The following is a 22,579-nucleotide window of genomic DNA, read 5'->3' on the forward strand; positions in this document are numbered from 1 at the left end:
CGTTGTTTTAGTAATTTTGCTGTTTTCGTAATGGAGTTAAAGGACTAGGATGGCTAGTCGATATTTATTTACAACCAAACTGGCTCCCAGTCTACCAGTCGGCCATCTTAGATCTGATGTCGAAAAAAATGACGTGCATATGTAAGCCATCATTACTTATCTGTGTGCCAAATTTAAGAAACATCGGTAAATGCATGTCCAAGAAATGTTTGAGGAAGTGTTCAACATCGGGGTATTTTTTACAAATATAATGGCCGCCAGTTTACCAGTCGGCCATCTTTGATGAGATCACAAAATAAAGTGAGGTTCACGTGTACGTCATCATGTACTGTGCTTGTGCCAAGTTTGAACAAAATCGGACCATGCGTGTCTGAGAAATGGTGGGCGACACATTTCGGTGACAAAATGGCTGCCAGTCGGCCAAATAGTTTCTGATCTCGAAAAAAATGACGTGCATATGTAAGCCATCATTTGTTATCTGTGTGCCAAGTTTGAACAATAATAGTAAATGTGTGTCCGAGAAATGGTTGAGGACGTGTTCAACATTGAGTTTTTTTACAACTAAAATGGCCGCCTGTCAGGCATCTTTGATTGCATGATGGTAACAGCAACATGGACAGTAATGGGAACTTCCTCTACCCTGATTCGGACAAGCAGTTTCATGCCGTCTGATGAGGATTTCCTCGGATTGAGCTGAAAAGCTTCAACAAACCCAAACGGCCCTTTCAGCGCCACAAATCCAGAAGAAATATGTATGATACCAGTATGAATCCCTTTTCTTCCTTTTTCTCGTAACAAAAAAATACAATAATGTGCGTATGTATCCCATCATGTGTTGTCTTCTTGCCAAGTACAAATAAAATCCGTCCATACATGTCCGATACGCACGCATGCATGGACACGAAAAGTTTGACCAAATCCATCTGGTGAAACTACCTCAATCCAGGATCACTGCTTGCCACCACTCATTTGTACCTCTTTTTATCCCACCTGTGGAACCAACTTCCACATCCTCTTCAATCTCATTCATTCCTCCAGATCTTCGAGACAGCTGTTCACCATCATTTCAGATCGTCCCAAATCCAGAACCATGATCTTTTCTACTCTCGTTAACTCCCACCCCCCCTCCACCCAACACAATTTCCATCCCTCCTCCTTCCAAATTTCCATCTTTCCTCCTGAGAGTTTCCTTCTGGATCCATCCTGTCCACCTAATGCATCCATTTCTGCCTCCCATTCCTCTATACACCCAGTGTTATGTCTTCATCTTGGCCTTCGGCTCTGTTGGTGTTTCACCCCTCTCTCGGTTATTCCTTTTCATCCTGATCTGTTCAATGTATATAGTAGTACAATCTATTCCACAAGCTTCGACGACGTATCCAAATTATAAAGAACATAGACCAGATGAAATTTACAGCAGATTGTCTGCAAAACTTAGTGAAGCAAATCTTTCACATAGTTGTGTGTTTGAATGGTGCCATGATTACAATAATGGCTGTGATTTGCGAGAACAATCTCGCATGAAACAAAAATGCTGTCACAAAATTGATCATTGAACGTGTTGAGCATCTAATTTTGGAGAAGTGCCAAATAAATACACATTCAATTTCAGGATAATTTGGTGTCGGTGTTGGAGGTGTGGAAGCAATCATCCATTGTGACTCTTCAATTGGTCACGCACAATGTGTAGAAAACTATTTGTGCTGGTTTGTTTATGTTTATACATGAAGATTAATCCAAAGCACGCAGTTTGGCATGTATATTGCGCATGCTTGAAGCTATGTTGAAAAGACACAGTGTGGTTCTCTGCAAGCCAAAATAATTTGTGCAAATGCTTTGCTTGTTCTGATGGAATTGCAGCATTGTGGAAAGTATTGATTATCCACTTCCCTCTGTGTTTTGTTGCTATGACAAAGTACTGTTGTTGGTCAATCAGCATCAGCCACTTCTACCAATCAATGAAGAGAATCAGCAATTAGCGACGATGTTTGGTTAGTATAAATTGCTTTGCACTTTGACATCCAACATTCTTGCGATTGCCCTGATGAGTTCAAGACGAAAAGGTTATGCAATATTTATCTTCTTTTTACAATTTGAAATCACTCATTCTCATTTGATGTTCTAAACACTTTGTACAAGGTGAGTCTCAAACATCCTTACATTTGATAAAAGGGTAACCTGTGTGGCTGTTGCATCAGAGCTCCTGGGATGCTTCAGCATGGGAGATGATTTATTGAAGGAGATTGTGAGATATGATATCTGTGTCTATCATTTCTCACCAAAGAATCAAAGTTAGACAGCGTGCAGTGCATACATTCTTTGTCAAGATCATCAAAACATTTTGAGGTTCAGGCATAAAGCTTATGGCACAAGTGTTTTAGAAACTTAACGCTTTGAGGCATATGGGATTTCTTGAATGTATGAAAACATCAATGTACACACAGTACGACAGTGACTTGTTACTCCTTGAAGTGAGGGAAGCATATAGACATGAGGCCAGGTATGCTGTCTCAGCACATGACTTTGCTGTGCAATAATTCTTGTCATCATATTTATTTCCATACAAGGCTCTTTGAGGAGCTAAAGAACAAAGTTTCAAGACAAGGAAAGAGTATAGAGGGATGGACATATATATACAAGGAGGTCAGGAAGAATCACACAAAAACGAGTAACAATGACCCAGAGAGAAACAAAATGGGTGGAAAAAAATCACTATGGATGCACATGGGTGAGCACATTAGGTAATGATGGACACTGCATTTAAAAGACTGAAGTGAAGACTAGCTGAGAGACACGGTAAGCAGGACGATCCCATAATCAGGAGAATAAGACCTACTTCTCAGCCACCTTGCCAGGCCTTAACATTATTATTAATTTTGAAAATAATCATAAGGGGCACATGGTAAATAGAGCACATATCCTCCACCAGGCTGAACACTTTACATTTTGGATTCCACTGACAGGCCGGATCTGGATCTGGACCTTTACTAAAATCTAACTGGCTTGTTCTTGTCACTCATCCAACTCAACCACCAAGTTTTGTCATAATAAGTCCACAACTTTTTGAAATACCATGTTATACAGTATATCATTTTTGGCTCCATCTCTCAATGATGAAGAATCACTTTTAAAATTATCAGATCTGGATCTTCACCAAAATCTAATCAATTTGTTCTTGTCACACACTGAACCTCTCCACCAAATTTCTTCTGAATCCGTCCATAACTTTTGAGATATCCTGTTCAGAGACAAACAGCCAGACAGGGGTGAAAGCACAAACTCCGTCAACCTTCGGTGATGGATGTAATCATGAGAATGGTTCTCATTGCGTCAATATTTACAATAATCAAGACAAATATTATTAGTTATGGTTTTTACCACCCATCAATGTTATAAAATTATTCATCACAGTGTTCATCAGACATTGCAGGTACAATAAATATTTTCCAAATGTTGCGGTCGATTATGCATTTATGTATTATTTCATCTCCACAATAATGAGGCTTTTGTAATATTGTTTTTAACCTATATTATAAGAGAGCCATTTACCGGGCCTAGTGGCGTGCGTCTGTAATTCGACTACTCGGAGGTTTGGATTGGAGGATCACTTGAGGATGGGAGCTCTGCGATGGGCCGCACTATGAGAGGGTGTAGGGCATCCCGGAATCATTGCGAAACCCAATCCTTATCCCTGTGTCGTAAGAGGCAACCAGGGTTGCGTCAGGAAGGGCATCCGGCATAAAACCTATGCCAAATCAGGATGCGGATCATAATGGATGATCCGCTGTGGCGACCCCTAACGGGAGCAGCCGAAAGACGAACAACAACAACATTATAAGAGAGCCATTTGTGTGTCTGACTTTATGTGTCTGTGTGAATATCGCCATTTCTCCCAGAAATAGCCAAACGGATCTTCGTCAAACTTTCAGAAGTTCATCAATGAATGCCAGGGTGTTTTAGGCAAAAAAACAGGTTTTGGAAAATTTTGAAAAACAAAGTTGGATTTTTTTTTTAATTGCTCTGTAGTGTCTAAGCCTTTGTCGCTATGTCAAAGGTAATATTAAATGATACTGACCCCATTCTTAGTGGCCATAAGGAAATGTTTTAGGCACCCACCAATTTGATTCCTTCGAAATATCAACAGGATAAGAACAGCAGCGGACAATGCCGGGTACTCCTGCTCGTACTGTACAAATATAAAATGACCTGTTGGAAAAGATGGTTCTCCCTTCATTGTATCCGAAGAGTTTGATTTTGATTTGTCAAATTATAATTATTAGAAGGCTCAGACCAATGAACAGAAACATAATATAACATAAGACTTTTATATGAAAAATGTTTATAAGTTAATCAGTTATCCAAGTCTTACAAATGTACCGTACTTTCCGGTGTATTAACCGCACCCATGTTTGTCACCCTCAAAATAAATTAATTAATTGATCATTTGTTTTTCTGATCGAGATCGAAAGACGTTTGTACATTAACTTTGTACAGAACAGTGACAGAGGCATCAACATGCTTACTCCCGTGTCCCCTTAATTTCATTTAACAGTCATATTCTCATTCTGAAAAAGTTGAAGAGAGAGGAGAGGATACCAAGAAGTTTTTATTTTTCTTTCTTATTTTTAAATATTTTAAAAGAGGATTTTTTTTGTTCCAAGAAAAAGGAAGAAAAGGGATTCATACTGGTATCATACATATTTCTTCTGGATTTGTGGCCCTGAAAGGGCCGTTTGGGTTTGTTGATGCTTTTCAGCTCAACCAGAGGAAATCCTTATCAGACGGCATGAAACTGCTTGTCCGAATCAGGGTAGAGGAAGTTCCCATTACTGTCCATGTTGCTGTTACCATCATTTGCAGCCTCCTTCTCCCAAATTATGTCGTCTTCTGTGCCGTCCATGTTGTTGGAGATGCAGCATTTCAGAAGTTCTCACTTGATGATGTCCGACGGTATCTCCTCCCACACCTTGACGATCCTGTTGTAATCTGAAATATGATGGAAGCAGGAAAAATGCCACAACACCAAGGAACATCAATAGTGATCCGTTTAATACATCACTCCAGCCACAAACCACTCCTCCTCCATCCGTGTGATGACATCAAGACGTCTTCTGCAGCACATGTGATACAGTGTATTGGATATAATGTACAATGAAGCTAAACACCACAGATCTTGCTGCAGATCATCAGAAGGTCGACCTTTCTCATCCTCCCGCTCTTGGTGTAGGCCTTCTCCCCACTCATTATCCAGTCAGACTAGCAGCGATGTAGCCTGTCCTTGAACGGCTTGTTGATGGACACATCAAGGGGCTGCAGGAGCAATGTCATCCTGCTTGGGATGTCATCCTGCGATGTCATCTGACCGAGCAGCACTTTGGTGTTGTCAGTCTTGTGACAACTGAATGCATCCAGGCCGAGCATGCATGCTCTGTCATCGGGAGAGACCTCCATCTGGCCTACTACTCCAGACCGGACACACCCAGTCCTGGATAGTCCCTCATCTATCCACCCCTTCTGATGTGCACAAACAATGACGCCAGCTGAAAAATTTTCTTTGGGCATTGTCTTTCTCTTCAACATGACATATGTGGGAAGCTTGCCACCGTCTGCGGTGCAGGCAAGCATGAAAGTGAATCGTTCCTTCTCGTGACCGGTAGTCTTGATCGTCACATTGTGCGCAAACTTATTTGAGGTGGGTGCTCCATTATTAGACTCTAGCTATTGTGAATACGATGTGAGACCAGGTGTTCTTCTACTTTTGAGTTTTATGGCATTTTCAGAGCAAGGCTGTATATACACCACACACCTAAACTCCAGGTGTCTCCAGGTGTCTCCAGAAGTTTTTGAGGATGGCTTTTTAAAATTTCCAAACATGGTTAAGAAAACGTTGTTCAAACTCTTAACCTGAACTGGTGTTCAAAATTTAAATGGCGGAATTAAGCTTAACAGCAGTTCTGACTGCTAAAAAAAAAGTGCTCATTTGGAAAATAATTGAAATTCAGCAATGATTGTTTTTAAGACTTTCTGTTTCTACACATGTGTATTAACCACAGCACCAACTTTTACCTTTTTTTGCCAATAAAAAACTGCAGTTTATACACCAGGAAATATGGTAAACAAGAAAAAGAGCAATCAGAGATTGCAGACCCTTGCCAAGACTTGTTCTGTGTGGTGTTTGTGTTGTTTTGTGGCGTTTGTGCACTGGCGCAATATGTAATTAATCTTCTTCTTCTTTCAGCTGCTCCCACTAGGGGGTCGCCACAGTAGATCATCCGTTATGATCCGCATACTGATTTGGCACAGATTTTATGCCGGATGCCCTTCCTGACGCAACCCTGGTTGCCTCTTACGACACAGGGATAAGGATTGGGGTTCGCCATGATTCCGGGCTGCCTTACACCCTCTCATAGCGCGGCCCAGCGCAGAGCTCCCGTCCTAAAGCGATCCTCCAACCCAAGCCTCCGAGTAGCCAGATTACAGGCACACGCCACTACGCCTGGTCGCAATATGTAATTAATAAGAGACATAATTAGAACTGCCACTTTCATAAATGCATGCAGTGATGATCAAGACATCCCACTTTGATGCACCCCACTTTGATTGGACACCAAACCCTGGCCCACAACTTTTTTAAAATGATTATTGAATTGAATTTAGAATGGGATTACAATAAATTCAATTCAAATCAAATGGAAGACCAAATAAAATAGGTACTGCATTGGAGTCATCAGAAGGAACCCAAACAAGCAAATAGCAAAGACAAAGTCATCAGGAGGAACCTGGATAGGATTTGCATTTCAGTTGGGACTGATCTATCCTCAAACCCATCCAGGCACAGACAAGTGAGCCATATTCAAACAAAAAAATTAAATGAACCCAGGTCAAAAAATTCAATAGTTCTGGCTACCAGGCAATGCGTCCGATCATGTTGGAATTTAAAGCATGTATTCCCCATCACAACGACATCAACATTTTGAAGTTTCATGTCGGTTGATTAAACGGTACCAGCGCAAACATTATTTAATATTTTCTTCAATCCAATATGGCTGCCAAACCATGTGACCTATCAATTATTCCTGAAAAAGGTGGACACCCATGGCTTGGGGAACATTTTTATGAAGTTTCCCCTCGATCTGTCCAGCCATTCTGGAGAAGATGATTTGTATAAGTTTTAGGGTAAATCCAATGGCTGCCAAACCATGTGAACTATGACATCATATGTGTGAACATTTTATTCCTCATGGATTGGCAGTCATGCGTGTAAAGTTTCACCTCAATCTGTTCAGCCACTTCAGAGGTTTTTGAAGGTTTTTTTTTTAATTTTTTTAAAAAAAAATATGGCTGTCGAATCACGTGAGTGATGACATCATCAAATTTTCTTCTGTGGACAGTTTTATCCCTAGATCCTCAAAAAAATTTATGCTGATCAGATGTAGTGTTATACATATGCAACTATGATGTCATGATGAAGGCAATATGACGTCATAAAATCACACTTATTCCCCAAGAGGAGTACTTGCTGTGTTCCAACTTTCAATTTTTCCCATGCTGCAGTTGCAGAGTTACGGAGGTCCAATTTTTTTTTTCTGTTTTTCAAACATGGCTGCCACCTGACCTATGATGTCATAATTATCGTCAAAGCATTCTAGATGAGTAGTTGCACCTATGGTAAAAATTTTGTCTCAATCCGACAAGTGGTTGCAGAGAAAAATACTAAAGTTCTGTACGGCCAAAGAAACAAACAAACAAACAAACAAGAGGAAGACGTCGTGCAGAGCACGATACTTGCAGAATCCATAAAACAATTTTGACCTCAACAATAATTGGTGATTGAATTCAATGACCAAATATGCAACTCCTCTTCAAATTTCAAGTTAATCGGATGAAAATTGACAATTTTAGAAATTCGGCCTATGTTGACCTTTTGGTCGATGTTGACCTTTTGGTTTGTGTTGACCTCAAAAATAATTGGCTGGTTGAATTCAGTGACGTGAAATATAAATCCTTTTCAAATTTCTAGTCAATCGGATGAAAATTGAGGATTTTAGATATTTGACAAATTTATTGGCCTTTGGCCTCTGTTGACCTTATGATTTATTGACCTCAAAAAAAATAGGCCTCTTGCTTTTTCAAACATGTGGTAAAGTTTCCTGAAGATCGGTTTAAAATTGTGACCTGTAGGTAATTGACAAGCAAGCAAGAAAAACGTTTGGCAAAGCACAATTATTGCAAAATCCTCCCCGCTCTCCAAAGGTTTCCATGGATATGTGAAATTGTCCATTTGGATATTGTCAAGATTAAAATTGACAATCGTAATCAAAGCTCAGGTCAATCGGATGAAAATTGATTGTTTTGTCAGATTGAAATTGATGATTTTAGAAGTTTGACCTTGAGTTGACCTTTGACCTTTTGACCTCAAAAATAGTTGCTTTGCCAATTTTCTAATGTACCCTTGAATTACTGTATAATTTCCAAGTCAGTCGGATGAAAATTGATGATTTTTCAGATAAAAATTGATGATTTTAGAAGTTTGACTTTGAGTTGACCTTTGACATATTGACCTCAATAGTATTTGGTTTCCCAATTCAGTGACACAATATGCAAATCTTGTTCAAATTTCCAGTCAATCAGATGAAAAATGATGATTTTGGAAATTTGACCTCAAGATGACCTTTCACCTCAAAATTAACAGGGTTCTCACTTGAGGCTACCTCTATGACTTGATAAGGTTTTGTGAATATTGGTTTGAAATTGTGACCTGTGGGCGATTGACAGACAGACAAACATACAAACAAGAAAAAGATGTCGTGCAGAGCACGATACTTGCAAATTCCATCCCCTTCTCCAAAGGTTGCCATGGACACAGCAAATTGTCCATTTCATTAAGATTAAAATTGACAACCTTAATCAAAGCTCAGGTCAATCTGATGTAAATTGATATTTTTTTTCGTTGAAAATTGATGATTTTTAGAAGTTTGAGCTTGAGTTGACCTTTGAACTTTTGATCTCAAATATAGTTGGTTTCCCAATTCAGTGATGCAATATGCAAATCCTGTTCAAATTTCAAGTCAATCAGATGAAAAATGACGATTTTCGATATTTCATCTCAAGATGACCTTTGACCTTAAAATCAATAAACTTTTCAATTGAGACCAACTCTACGACTTGGTAAAGTTTCATGATGATCGGTTTAGAATTGTGACCTGTAGGCGATAGAAAGACAAACAGACAGAATAACAAAATGGACTGACCAATATCCATGAAAAATCTTCGATTTTGCAAGTAACAAACAAACAGACAGACAAACTGACCCAAATGCAATACCCTCCTCTAGCGAGGGTAATGACTTAGTGAGGTTAAATGATTTGATACGATCTTCTTCTTCACGGACATAATTATTTCCACGTTCTAGTAGGGTTGGCCAGGGTAAGCTTGGCCCAAGTCGTTCAGAATCCGGCAAGCCAGGCCTGACGCTCGACTAAGGTTAGGACAGGAATTTACAATTTGACTCGGTGCTGGTGATAATTGCCTAATCTTTGCAAAGGACACCATGGGATCTTGTACATCCACCAACGAATGCCAGCATATGGGACACCAGTTTAACGTCCATCCGAGGGACGGCACACATTGATGAATCAACCTGCCTGTGAAGCACAGGGATGACAGTTTATAGTTGGCCGAGATTCAAACCTAGGCTCCAAAGCTTCGATGTGATTTTGAAATGATTTGATGCAATACACAACCTTAAACAAAACTGCAACGTATTCTAAGAATACAGAAATGCTAACTGCAATAACAGGTCATACAAAATTCAATGTCCCACTTAGAATTCAATTTTATCAACATAGGCATATGTAGTTAATTTCAAAAATATAGTCGGGAATATGATATGTATCATTTGGAGTATAACTGGTCATTTTCAATAAACTTGCAAAGTCCACAACGATTAAATCAGTCTCATAACGAAGAATATTATCAGGTTTAAATGAGAACCCAGGTGCCGTGTAGCATTGTTGTTATGATTTTCATTCTGAAGCAAAATATATTGATGATTGTGATCATCTTTTGTGACAGCGGTGTCAAATCCGTTGATGTTTGTATGGCACGAGGTTGTTCATCATCATCCATACTGCCATTAGTAAGTTAAACATTCAAAAACTGAACTTCATCAATGTCTAAATACAATGACAAAGCAAGTTACAAGAAGTGCTTACTTATGATCAAGAAGATGCTTCTGATGTGAAGAACCATGTGGAAGCACTTGAAAGATGTAATCGATCAAAGTGCACCAGAAATCGGAGGCCTCTTTCGACGCAAACAACAAGATTGGTTTGCAAGAATGATGCCTCTGCTCAAATCTTATTTGACAGTATGAATGCAGCTTATTTTTATTGATGCAAGATCTCATTTGGATAGAAAGACAGATAGTACCATTGCAGACAAGAAGTCTTAAAAGAGATCGATGAAAGAGACATTGTGGGAAGAAAAGGGCTCCAAGAGTTTCAAAATACATTGGACCAATGAAGCGATTCTTTAATGGCCTTAAAACCGTTTATGGATGCGAAACCGGTGGAATAATAACACCACTCACGACGAGGATGGGACAACAGTGACAATGGGAAAACACTTTGCCATCATGCTAAATCCTCCATCTGCCATTGAAGAAGTATTATTGTGGAAGTACCATTATGGGCCATTCAATAACATCTCACTAAAGCACGAAATATTGCACAACACAGAAAGCCATTAAACGTATTGTTAAGGATCTAGTTTAGGGAGTAGAATGGGGCATAAATGAGAATAGTTATTTCATTGTGCATGTTAGAATAAGTGTAATGTAATTCCCATGAGAGATAGTGTTGAACACGTATTTAGAGAGCCCTCCCCTCCTCTGCCCCAGTGTTTGTGTCGAAGCACCTCCTTTCCCTTCTGTCTACATTATTGAACTTTCCCCAATGTACATCTGTTTCCATGTACTTTTTCCATTCTGAGCAGCTTTTAGCAATTAGTGGCCGACAACGTGGCATAACTGGACCAAAGGACGTGACGCGCTGAGGACATGCCCATGTATGGACAACATCAGGCTCAAAGCCATCCAGTGGTCTGTGCGGTGGTATTTTACAGGCTGGGTCGGCCAATGGTTGTGCACCATTGAGGCTTGAAGCACTCTGCGGGATGCTATATAAACACAAAAACTGTGCATGTCTCTCTCTCTCTCTCTCTCTCTCTCTCTCTCTCTCTCTCTCTCTCTCTCTCTCTCTCTCTCTCTCTCTCTCTCTCTCTCTCTCTCTCTCTCTCTCTCTCTCTCTTGCTTCTTGATCCCTGCTGCTTGTGGTTGGTTGCTGTCTCTGCTGCTGCTCTGTATCTACCCACTTTGAGGTGCTTCTCTAGCCTGCTGTTCCTGTGCTTCAAGGTTCATGGTGCACTAGCAACTTGAATTCAGCTGGACAGCCGCACAATGATCCGCTGCACCTCTGGAGAAAAGGTCCACACTGCATGAATGAGTATCGTGCATGGAGCAGATTTCCCTTTCCCTCTCTGTCCTGCGTGCCTCGAGTCAGTGGGGAAGGCAATAATTGTTTAAGCCATGGAGATCCCGAGGGCATGTTGTATTTATTAATTATTTATTAATTTGTTGGTCTATCGTCGCCACAGGGTGGCCATGCTCTTCTTCCCTCGCCATTTTGTTGTGACAATTACCCATAAGTGAACAAATGCATGTTCATCATAAGCATGTTCCATTGTTTGTAGTGAATTGGAAAGTTAATCCATTACACTGGTGTTCTCTCACTCAGTAGTTCCATTAGACTATGAGAGGATCACTGACGGGCTCACTCGACCAATCTCGCTTTGCAGATTCGCCACGGTCGTGTGTCTGAGATGCGGATTTGTTCTCAAATTTATTAGTGGTCGTGGGGACCTTTTTTACCCATACCTGCAGGGGTGCAACAATTTTCAAAGACTGTGCGATCGTAACAGCATATTAACTGAGAAGACTCCTGAAGAAGACTGTATATGCTGAGATTACACAAATGGTGTATTATGCTTATAACTTAGAAAGCATGTCCAATTATACAACACAACGTGAAAGCAAGACTTTGTCTCTCAAGACCTTACAAATGCTTCCGTATCCACTTTTGCAAACAAAAGGGTGACTGTGCCTGGTCTGACAATGATCGTGGTATCTTCCTCATATGTATAGCAGGAAAGATCCAAGCCCGTTCACTGATTAACAGTTTCACCACCAATGTCGTGGAATTCATTCGGTCAGAAAGCCTATGTGGCTTTTAAGCTGATTGAGGAACAGATGATATGATTTTCACCATTTGCCAGCTCCTGAAAAAATATCAGGAACAACAACGTGACCTCCACATCATTCTTGTAGACTGACTAAAGTACTTGACGCTGAGTGGAGAGACGATGTTTTGCAATATTTCCTTCCATAAGAACATTTAAATAATCTGTGAATTTTTAAATATTTATGGGATTGGGGATGAAAATTCCTGTTGGAGAAAAATGAGGAAATGCTACAAGTACATCCAGATCACACGAATGACCATCTATTTATCACGTACACATAAGTGGGGAACTGGTGGAGATAAATTAAGAAAACTAAAATTGAGAAAAATAAAATAAGGTGGCAGAAAATATAAAATTATGGAGAGTGGAAGAGTGCTGGAGGAGTTTGGAGAGAAGAGGAAGGGGCTTTAGAGAAATTTGAAGTAAATGTAAGTAAGGGAAAGCATGTATGGAGAACATCGGGTGAGGAGGGTCAATAATTCAGCCATCATCGGAAACATCATTAATTCAACGAGATGGTATTCATATAATAATTACCCCGTGCAGTCCTGAGAAGGACTTGGTGAAAGCCAACAATTCTGGCGGCAAATTTGTAATAAAAAAATTAAACTCAAATCAAATGGAAGACCAAATAAAATAGGTACTGCATTAAAGTAATCAGAAGGAACCCGAACAAGCAAAAAGCAAAGATGAGGGCATCAGGAGGAACCTGAATAGGACTCGAGTTTCAGCTGCTACTCCTCTACCCTCAAATCCATCCAGGCACAGCCAAGTGAGCCTTATTCAAAAGAAGAAGAAAAAAGAAGTATTTTCCAGCATTCAAAAAGTTCAATAATTCTGGCTGCCAGACAATGGGTCCAATCAGGTTGAAATTTAAAAGATAAATATCCCCATCACTGCCAGAGAATAATTTTGAAGTTTCACATCAATTTATGCAGTGGTTCAAAGAGAGGGAATTAAAAAAAATATTTTCCTTCAGTCCAATATGGCTGCCAAACTATGTGACCTGTCAATTATTCATGAACACCCTGGTATCCCTTTTGTAGAACATGTGTGTGAAGTTTTCCCTCAATCTGTCCAGCTATTCTGGAGAGGATTTTTTTTAAAGGTGTTGGGGTAAATCCAAGATGGCTGCCAAACCATGTGACTGGACATTATAGGTGGGGAACTTTTTGTTCCTCATGGATAGGTGGCCATACCTGTAAAGTTTGTCCTCGATATGTTCAGCCGTTTCGGAGAAGAAGATTTAAAGGCTTTTATGTTAAAAAAAGAAAAAAAAGAAATATTGTTGAACCATGTGACCGATGACGTCATAATTATTTTTTCTGTCAACCAATTTGTCTAGAGATGACCCTCAAAATTTTTCACACTGTTCAGTGTAGCATTTTACGTATGCAATTATGACGTCAAGACGAAGGCAGCTATAACATCATTAAATAAAAATCTCATTTATTGCTGATGGGGAGTATTGATTAACAGGTGTCAAGTTTCATTTTTTCCCATGGAGCATTTCCGGAGATACAGTGGTCCAACGTTCTCTCATTTTTTTTCCAACATCGCTGCCACACCACGTGACCTATGACATCATAATTATCATTAAAATATGATACATGAGTAGTCGCACCTGTGCTGAAAATTTCGTGTCAATCTGACAAGCAGTTCCAGGGAAAAGGGAACAACAAAGTACAGATACACACGTACGGACCAATTGCTTAACCCCGGTTTTCGCTTCTCGAGCGTGGGATAATAAGTCAGCCATCAATAATTCGGCTATCAATAATTCAGCCATCAATAATTCAGCCATCAATAATTCGGCCATCAATAATTCAGCCATCAATAATTCAGACATCAATAATTCGGCCATCAATAATTCAGCCATCAATAATTCGGCCATCAATAATTCGGCCATCAATAATTCCGCCATCAATAATTCCGCCATCAATAATTCGGTCATCAATAATTTGGCAATAAATAATTCGGCCAGCAATAATTCAGCCATCAATAATTCAGCCATCAAAAATTCGGCCATCAATAATTCGGCCATCAATAATTCAGCCATCAATAATTCGGCCATCAATAATTCGGCCATCAATAATTCAGCCATCAAAAATTCGGCCATCAATAATTCGGCCATCAATAATTCAGCCATCAATAATTCGGCCATCAATAATTCGGCCATCAATAATTTGGCCATCAATAATTCAGCCATCAATAATTCAGCCATCAATAATTCGGCCATCAATAACCCAGCCATCAATAATTCGGCCATCAATAATTCGGCCATCAATAATTCGGCCAACAGTAATTCTGCCATCAATAATTCCGCCATCAATAATTCCGCCATCAATAATTCGGCAATCAATAATTCAGCCAGCAATAATTCGGCCATCAATAATTCGGCCATCAATAATTCGGCCATCAATAATTCAGCCATCAATAATTCGGCCATCAATAATTCGGCCATCAATAATTCAGCCATCAATAAGTCGGCCATCAATAATTCGGCCATCAATAACTCGGCCATCAATAATTCAGCCATCAATAATTCCGCCATCAATAATTCAGCCATCAATAATTCGGCCATCAATAATTCGGCCATCAATAATTCAGCCATCAATATTTCAGCCATCAATAATTCGGCCATCAATAATTCGGCCATCAATAAGTCAGCCATCAATAATTCGGCCATCAATAATTCAGCCATCAAAAATTCGGCCATCAATAAGCCAGCCATCAATAATTCAGCCATCAATAATTCGGCCATCAATAATTCCGCCATCAATAATTCCGCCATCAATAATTCCGCCATCAATAATTCGGCCATCAATAATTCCGCCATCAATAATTCCGCCATCAATAATTCGGCCATCAATAATTCGGCCATCAATAATTCAGCCATCAATAATTTGGCCATCAATAATTCGGCCATCAATAATTCGGCCATCAATAATTCGGCCATCAATAATTCAGCCATCAATAAGTCGGCCATCAATAATTCGGCCATCAAATAATTCGGCCATCAATAATTCAGCCATCAATAATTCAGCCATCAATAATTCGGCCATCAATATTTCGGCCATCAATAATTCAGACATCAATAATTCGGCCATCAATAATTCAGCCATCAATAATTCGGCCATCAATAATTTGGCCATCAATAATTCCGCCATCAATAATTCCGCCATCAATAATCCCGCCATCAATAATTCAGCCATCAATAATTCAGCCATCAATAATTCATCCATCAAAAATTCGGCAATCAATAATTCAGCCATCCATAATTCGGCCATCAATAATTCAGCAATCAATAATTCGGTCATCAATAGTATGGCCATCTTCATCCATGTCTTAAAATATTTTCTGTAATCTTCGTTTGGCATGGTATGTTGCAACCAAAGTTGGCTCCTTTCAGTTTTCGCAAATTCACGAGCAGACGGGGGTTCCGGGAAATAAGCATTGTCCAGTTCCTGGTGTTATTCATAACCAGAAGGCATGCAAAATTTTCAATGATTGAATAAATATTGTTTTAATTTTCTCCAGTATTTGCTCTAACATTTGAGTGCAAAACTTTGGGAAAATATTAAATATTGTTTGGACAAGTATGTAAAACCTCGTTTTCCATCACTTGAACCTGAGTTTTGTTCTTGTCTATCTCTATAATTGCTACCTTTAAGCAAAATGATAACGAGGCATAATTACTATGCACAAATACATAATTAGAAGAGAAAATGCTAAAAGGTGTGAAATTTTGTGGAAGCATCTTGTGGTGATATTACCCAGGCTCTGTTGGTGACGTTCATAAATAAATTGTCCCAGAGTGATCAGGACCCACGGTGATCCCAGAAAGCCCCCGAGAGAGAGAAGGACGATGCTTGCCCAAATCAGATATTTAATTAGAATGGAGCAATTTGAATATGGAATCAAATTGCTTTATTCTTGTTTCGTTGTCCAGGAAAAATTCAGTGGATTGTATCATCCAGCCACTGTCTGGGCCAACATTTCGTTGTCATGGAAACACTGATGTCATGGAAGAGTGGATTTTTTTTTCTTTATGCTACTAAGCAACGGCAGGCCTGAGGGTGCAGGCACACTTCATTCCCCTGTTCTCCCAACCCTTTCTCTTCTATCCCATCCTAGTGCCGCAGCGTATCCAAAGGGTCGTGAGCGATTTTGTGTTGGGAAGTTGAAAAGCCATGTTAAACATTTTTTGAATGAAGAATCTAATTTCAGACAGGTTAATCATCTCTATGATTTCCTCCATTATCCCACTTCCACGACCTCTTTTCTTTCCTAATACTATTACCCACACAACTTATCTTTACTGTGTCATTTCGGAATTCCACACACCGTGCTTTCTTTACTTTAGCCTTTGACTATCAGTGATCACCTGTTGCTCTCTTGAGCCACCATTCAATCTGCCATGACTGTTGTTTAATAACCAAATCAAGACGTTTGCTCCTGTGTGTTGAAAGACCACAATGATCAGTGAGTGTGTAGTCATGCTGTAGGTATGAATTGACTGAATGCAAGTTGTTTGTGGTAAAAATATTTTTTTATATGTAAACTATTTTTGGAGGCAGATGCGATATATATATATATATATATATATATATATATATATATATATATATATATATATATATATATATATATATATATATATATATATATATATATATATATATATATATATATATATATATATGTGTGTGTGTGTGTGTGTGTGTGTGTGTGTGTGTGTGTGTGTGTGTGTGTGTGTGTGTACAATTATAATAACGGTTATTCAAGCTAAGTTGTTTGGTTATTGAAGGTTTTTCAGTTATTGGTATGACAGACCTGAGCCTCAGACTGGTGGAGGAGTTGCTCTCTTCATCAAAGACTATTTCTCACTCCCAATGCTCTGCCCTCACTCCCCCACATCAACAGGAATTCCTCTGGCTCTGGCTTTCCCTCCACTCCCACCTCATGTTTATATACGTACTGTACCGTCCACCAAACAGTGATGACTCCATTAACACCTCACTACCCAAAAACATGTACCAACTTCTATCTTCTCAACTGAACTCTCTCTTCCTCACATGTGCTGACTTCTATTGTTAACATGCCAATTCGCAGGGTGTGGGTACCTCTCTCACCTGCCATGGCACCTCAGAAAAAGCTTTCTGCGACTCATTAGGACTGACTCAATCGGTCAATTTCCCAACCAGGATATCAACCAATGGTACTCCATCTCTCCTGGATCTGATTTTGACAAATTTCCCTGAAAATATCTGCTGTTCTTCCTCCGCTCCAAACGGTTCTTCTGACCACGTGCTTGTCAAAGGAAACATCTCTCTGGTTGTTATCAGAGAACCACCTCAGCGCCGTAGAGTTTTGCATTTAAGTCAGACTGACTGGCAGGGTCTCCAGGCAGCCATCAAACTTCTCAACTGGTCTCCTATCACTACTTTCTCAAACATCAACTCATGCTGGGAATTCTTTCAAAGAAACTTGCTCTCCCTCATGCAGAGATTTATCCCCTCTCGTGTTCAGTTGTCCTACCCTTCCTCCCGCCCATGGTTCACTGAAGCTTGTAGTGAGGCAGTTGTCCTGAAACAACTTGCCTTTATCTCATGGAAAGCAAACCCAACTGAGGGTAATCTCAGTTCCTTCCATAAAGCTCGGAACAAGTGTGTATCTACCCTCAGGAGAGCCAGAAAACAACATCTTTCGAAGCTCAAGTCTGAAATCTCAAACCTCTCTCCTTCCGCCAAATCCTGATGGCGTCTAATCAAATAGTTTCTGGTGTATGTTCCCTCTCCATTCTCTCCCTTACCTCAAATGGCCTAACTGCTGATACCGCACGGGAAAAGACTGAATGCCTAAACCCGGTGTTTGCATCGAAGTCTTGTGTGCGAAACCCATTGCTTTCTGTACCCACCTTATCCAGTCTCACCAAACTGTTCCTTGACTCTGTGTCCTTTTCCTCTGACAAAGTGGAGAGTTTGTGACCTCTGACAAAGTGACTGACCGGTCACTCTGACAAAGTGACTGACCGGTCCAGATGGCATCAGCCCAAGTGTCCTAAAAACCTGCTCCTCTGCTCTTGCTCACCCTCTCTCTGTTCTATTCACCTTCTCATTTACTCAAGGTCATCTGCCATTTACTTGGAAATCAGCAAACATTCCTGCCCTGCTCAAAAAGGTGCAAAAACAGATCCCCTCAACTACAGACCAATCAGCCTTCTCCCAATCATCAACAAGGTTATGGAATCCATCATCGCTTCAGACATTAAATCCTTTCTCTTCTTCAATGGCTTCATTTCCTATCATTAATTTGGATCATACCAGGTCACTCTACCCTGGATATGCTGCTTTTTCTCTCCCAACAATGGAGGGAGATCCCCAATGCTAAACATGGAATCAGAGCCATCTCCCGAGACATATCACGTGCTTTTGACATGGTCTGGCACGATGCCCTGCTCACCAAACTCTCTGCCTAAGGTATCTAAGGCAATCTCCACTCATGGATCACACACTTCCTCTCTTGTCACAGCCAAAGTGCAGCCCTAAATGGTTCTCTCATCCCCTCTTCCTGTCTATGCTGGAGTTCCTCAAGGCAGTGATCTGGGCCCCTTGCTTTTTCTGGTTTTCATCAATGATCTCTCTGACTCTCTGGAAAATCCTCTTTATCTCTATGCTGATGACTCCACCCTCTGCCGTACCATCTGCCATCCCTCAGTTCAGCAAGCAGCATCCTCTTCACTCTCTGCAGATCTGGATAAAATCACAAATTGGTCCAATACATGGAACATGTCTTTCAATCCTGACAAATCCCACACTCTCACTATGTCTCTCCAAAAGGACCGTTTGGAACCCCTCCCCCCTCCCCCCATCTACTTTCTTAACAATCCTGTGGAAGAAGTCCTTTCTTTCAAGCTTATGGGTCTTACTATCTGCCATCCTGCCTCTCACCTTTCTCAGCTTCGTGCTGGGGAAAGCAAGGCATTTAGGATCATTAGTATCTCCCGCCATGAGGCTGAGTCTTTGGGCCTCCCACTCTCTCACAGCAGGCATGTCGGTGGTCTTTCTGTCTTCCACTGTCTCCTCTCTGGTCTCGCCCCCTTGCTCTGTCTGCTATTTGTCCCCACCATATTTCCTCAGGGCACTCAAGGTCTGCCAGCAACCTCCTGGTAAAACTACCAAAATTATGAATCACTGCTCACCTTCACTCTTTCATTCCTCGTTTTTTCCTGCCTCTGGAATAAACTCCCTCTCTCTGTTCAATCCCGATCTTCCCTCCAGACCTTCAAAACGGCTGTTCACCACCACCTCTTATCGTCCCCCATCCAAATTCTCGATCTTTTCTCTCCCCGTTAATCCACCCCAAACTCACCTCCTTCAAATTCCCTGCTTTCCTTCCTGAAAGTCCCTGTAATGTCCATCTTGTATACCCCGTGTTTCCCGCCCCTTCCCTCTCCCTTCCATAGATCTCCTAATGTCGCTGTTCCCCACTGTTTTGTCTTTCCCACTCCCGCCTCTCTTGTCTCATACCCCCCTTGATGTGTGTTGTGTGTTTGCTCTCACACGAGCCTCGCCAAGGTATCCAAAAAGAAAAAGGGGATTTTGGATTCTTTTTAAATTTCAAACAATTGGTGAAAGACTGACACTTCAACTCACTCCCATCCCATTCACCACCCACCTCCCCTCCCCACCCCCAACAACACCCTTATTTTTTATTTTGCTACAATCAACTTTGATAAGGGAATGTGCAAATAATTGTAATGGTGCTTTAAGTGAGTGGGAATTTTAACCCAACAGCACTCATTTAGGCCAAGGTCAAGTGAAGGCCTGCATATTCAAGCAACAACTTGGGGAATACTTTTATTTTATTGACAAAATCGAAGCTCATGGAAGAGCGATTGGGGTAACAAAGGGTAAAACGGCAACACACTAACATTTGGGCAATGAGGTCAAAGTTGGATACAACAACAAATGAGAGAGAGAGGGAGAGAGAGAGAGAGAGAGAGAGAGAGAGAGAGAGAGAGAGAGAGAGAGAGAGAGAGAGAGAGAGAGAGAGAGAGAGAGAGAGAGAGAGAGAGAGAGAGAGACTGAGAGAGAGAGAGAGAGAGAGAGAGAGAGAGAGAGACCGAGAAACCTGTCAGTAAGAGGGTTGGGTTTGTTGGAGTTCATGGGGTGGAAAAAAACTTATTTAACCCCAAAATATCACAACACATTTCACACACGTTGTGATGTTTCTAAATCAACTTGATAACACATACAGTATGCTCCTCTCATTGGTCAACCCTCGAAGATCCATTATCCTCGTCCATGTTTATTCAGTTGATAATCTGAAACATAAAGAAAAAAATCAAAGTGAGAATATTTGACAGAATGATTATGAAAATTTCACAAAGTTCATCACCTAATATGTGATGTGACTTGACCTTTCACGCCTGTAACTTATCCACAACTCATTCTCTTAATTGATCGGTTTACTCAGGTCTAATAATCTCATTCTTCATGCCAACGCATACTAAAACAACAACTGCAATGATACTTTGAATGATTCATGATTGATGACAGTAGGAGCATACTACACAGCACAGCCGCAAATGATACAAGCAAGGATTATGCAAATAAATCTCTGTGCATCTTCAATTGTTCCTCAAGGTTTCAGGATATCGAAAGCTTGAATGTCAGTCACTCTTCTCACATGTTCTTGTTGGGTGCGAATCAGCATGCCCAGGACAAATCAATAGCATTTCATAGTTTATAGTTTGCCTGGTAAAGTTGTTAAAGTGGGAATGTACTTTTCCTAAACTCTTGCAAATCCCATTTACCGTATAACATTCTCGCATCCTTGACATTCTCAGGACAACACGATTGTTTAATGTGGAAGAAATCTTTCTGACAAATTTTATTGCAGATTCAGAAATGAAATGCAATGGTTTGATCTGATTTCTTAGTTACTTGAGAACATGAATGTCTTATCCACATCAGAGTTAAATCAGGCCATATTTGTTGCATCTTGACTCAACAGAATTGCACACTAGCTTATTTCCAAAGAAAAAAAAAATCTCTCGAAGCCTGCTGGATCATCTTGGCTTGGACTTCTGCTAATGGGAAACATGGAGTTTTGTTCTAACTCAAATGAGTCCAGATCTTAACTCATTTTTAACTTGCTGGTGAGCACAAGGCATTGTGTGATCAATGGTCAATGTAAAAAGAAGCGCCCACAGTCTAAGTGAAAGCTTTTCAGTTCCTGTCTTTTACAGACCTTCAAACTGGTAAGCACCTGCTTTTTCAGGACATTTTAAGAACGTACCAACTATTTTTCAAAGCCGAACCTCTCTTCACTAGCAGACAACCATTCAACGTGAACAACAATTTTGGGGATATGCCAAAGTGATTACACTTTGTGATAGTACTGTATAGTATGATCCAAATTCGGTGGCATAATGCTTGAAGCATCATCTCTGAGCATGGAAGGTTGGTAATTCAATTCTGAGCCTGGCCAAGTCACACAAAAAATATCGAAAATGCTATACATATTGCTTCCTTGCTTGACACTCAGCATTTAGAGGATAAAGCATGGATAAATCCCATGGTTTGGCATACCTTGGGGAAGAATATATTAACTTCTGAATTGCCCCAACTGACTGTGAAGCAAAATACAGCGTCATAAAGATGGCATCACTGGTACCCAGACTGCTCCTGGGAAGTTACTGTACGTCACTTCCACCGACATCAGCAGCTGTGTTAGTCTCAAGTCATATCTCGTGTTGTCCCATGCACCTGACTGCATATGTCCATTAAATTTGTTTTGTCGCGCCTCCATGAACATTAGACCATGTTCAAAAAAAAGTCGTTCTCACATGGCAATGTCATAACGTAAAATAGATATTGTGGAAGTGTTTTTTTTTTTAATTGAAAAACATTTTGCCTGTACCTTTCGGTAAAAGCATTTGAGATTGTCAGCAGTTTAAATAAATACATCCCAATGCAGTATATTAATTAAATTGACTAAGCCTGTTTAACATGTTGCAATTGAAAGAATTTCATTGAAAATATACATGCTCATCCGATATCACATTTTGCGCTGTATAAAAACATACTGTACATATCTGATTTTAACAATGACTTGTTCGGGAGTAATTATATTGTTTGGTTTTGTGTGCTTTGTCATTTCATACAATCTGTGAAGCCTGGGTTTCCTACAAACGCAGCTGTACTTGCAAAATGCAGGGCTTGCAAGATAAGATGATATCTCCTCATCTTGTTTGTGATACTATGCCATA

At 40.2% G+C, this 22,579-nt stretch overlaps 1 long non-coding RNA gene across 1 annotated transcript in view; it reads right to left on the reverse strand.

Annotated features, from left to right (window-relative positions):
* Nucleotides 1-22,204, reverse strand: part of LOC147024371 (uncharacterized) — a 27,821-nt gene extending 5,617 nt beyond the window's left edge. The window contains exons 1-2 of the long non-coding RNA XR_015058820.1: nt 21,900-22,204; nt 20,561-20,629 (exon numbers count right to left, since the gene is read on the reverse strand). This is a non-coding gene — a long non-coding RNA (uncharacterized LOC147024371). The remainder of the gene's footprint in view (nt 1-20,560; nt 20,630-21,899) is intronic.
* Between the last annotated feature and the right edge of the window lie 375 nt (nt 22,205-22,579).

This window comes from Eptatretus burgeri, chromosome 6, assembly GCF_056783735.1.
Source record: "Eptatretus burgeri isolate ZD-2024b chromosome 6, Ebu_testis_v1, whole genome shotgun sequence".
NCBI lineage: Eukaryota > Metazoa > Chordata > Myxini > Myxiniformes > Myxinidae > Eptatretus > Eptatretus burgeri.